This window comes from Mus caroli, chromosome 3 (assembly GCF_900094665.2).
Source record: "Mus caroli chromosome 3, CAROLI_EIJ_v1.1, whole genome shotgun sequence".
In the NCBI taxonomy this organism is placed as follows: domain Eukaryota; kingdom Metazoa; phylum Chordata; class Mammalia; order Rodentia; family Muridae; genus Mus; species Mus caroli.
This window is the reverse complement of record NC_034572.1, coordinates 105,582,264-105,584,678: the sequence shown is the minus strand read 5'-3', so window position 1 is coordinate 105,584,678 and position 2,415 is coordinate 105,582,264.

The window sequence follows — 2,415 nt, the reverse complement described above, 5'->3', positions numbered from 1 at the left end:
ATAACTCTACTGAGTAAGTTTTATAAACTATCTTTTGTTGAAAATAGATGCATTCAAACGTTTTGGGAAAATGCATGTAATTATGTGTCTTAAATTGTCTTAAATTTGCAACTATTGGTCAAATTTAAATATATGGTAGAATTTTTAACCCCAAATATAGACTAATTTTAAAATTTTAAATATTATTATTTTATAACTTGTTTAGTTAATACATTACAGCATATTATGTGTCAACATTTGCATATTTATTTTTATTGAAGTTAAACTTATACACTGGACATATTAATACAAAAATTATCTTTTTGAGGAAAATTTCATTCTATGGATATTAAAACAGTAATCATTTGTTCAATATAAGATAAATAATAGATATGTCTATAAATTTGTACATATACATACAAATATACATACACATATAAAAACATTTATATTTTTGAAAATAATTAGAATTTATTTCCTATCTTTCATATGACTAAAGCAAAATGTTACTATTTGAATTTCTTCTTATACAGTAGAAGAGATTGACACAACTGCCAAAGAAAATTCAAAACATAAAAATCTCCTAACCCAGAGAATCCAGGAGATTCAGACCACAATGAAAAGACCAAATCAGAATAGAGGAGAATGAAGATTCACATCCCAAACGACCTGAAAATGTCTTCAACAAAGTCATAGAAGAAACATCCCAACCTAAAGAAAGTGATGGACATAAAGGTATAAGAAGCCTATAAAACACCAAATAAATGGACCAGAAAAGAAAATCTTCTCATCACATTTGTCAAAACACTAAATGCATAGAGTAAAGAGAGAATATTAAAAGCTGCAAGAGAAAAAGGCTAAGTAACATAAAAAGGTAGACCTATGAAAATTACACCAGACTTCTCTAAAGAGACTATGAAAGCCAGAAGAGCCTGATCAGAGGTCATGCAGACTCTAAATGAGCACAAATGCAATCCCTATCTACTATATACAACAAAATCAATCAACTTTATTTTTTGTGTTTTGTGTTTCACAGTCAACAGATACAATAAGGCATTTTTTTTCTATTCTACTATAGTCTCTCACCACATAAATGGAAATTTTTGAACTATTTATATCAGAAAATGTAATGAAAAATCTTGCTTATAATCTTAGTAATGCACTTTAGAGTTGAATTTTTAATGTTTGTATTAGTTTTCTGTTGTTTTTCCCTCTGTCTTCTTCACATTATTCTTTTATTTGTTGATTGGCATACTAATACTCCATCTGAGTTTTATTCAGTATAAAAACCATTTTCTTTCTTAAATGATTTCTGAGTCTCAAATGATTTTGATTGTACTCATTATTTAATCCACAAACAAGCAAAAAGAGTTACTCCTAAAACTCAATTATTTCAATTCATCCTATGTTTTTTTTCTTTTTTTTCCCATTGTTATTAGATATTTTCTTCATTTACATTCCAAATGCTATCCAGAATTTCCACTATACCCTCCACCCACCCTGCTCCCCTACCCACCCACTCTCAGTTCTTGGCCCTGGTGATTCCCTGTACTGGGGCATATAAAGTGTGCACGATCAAGGGGCCTCTCTTCCCAATGATGGCCAGCTAGGCCATCTTCTGCTGTATATGCAGCTAGAGACACAAGCTGGGAGTACTGGCTAGTTCATATTGTTGTTCCACATATAAGGTTGCAGACCCCTTCAGTTCCTTGGATACTTTCTCTGCTACTCCATTGGGGACCCTATGTTCCATCCAATAGATGACTGTGAGCATCCACTTCTGTCTTTGCCAGGCACTGGCATAGCCTCACAAGAGACAACTATATCAGGGTCCTTTCTGCAAAATATTTCTGGCATAGGGAATAGTGTTTGGAATTGGTGGCTGATTATGGGATGGATCCCTAGGTAGGGCAGTCTCTGGTTGGTCCATTCTTTCATCTCAGCTCCAAATTTTGTCTCTATAACTCCTTCCATGGGTATTTGGTTCCCTATTCTAAGGAGGGACAAAGTATCCACACTTTGATCTGCCTTCTTCTTGAGTTTCATGTGTTTTGCAAGTTGTATCTTGGGCAAGTTGTATCTAAGTTTCTGGCCTAATATCCACTTATCAGTGAGTGCATATAACCCCATAAAAAGGGAAAAAATCTCTAAACACAGACAAATATAACGACTAACTCAAGAGATTACCAGATGGTGAAAGGTAAACGTAAGAATCTTACTAACAGAAACCAAGACCACTCACCATCATCAAAACCCAGAACTCCCAATTCGCCCAGTACAGGGCACCCCAACACACCTGAAAAGCTAGACCCATATTTAAAAGCATATCACATGATGATGGTAGAGGACATCAAGAAGGACTTTAATAACTCACTTAAAGAAATATAGGAGAACACAGCTAAACAGGTAGAAGACCTTAAAGAGGAAGCACAAAAA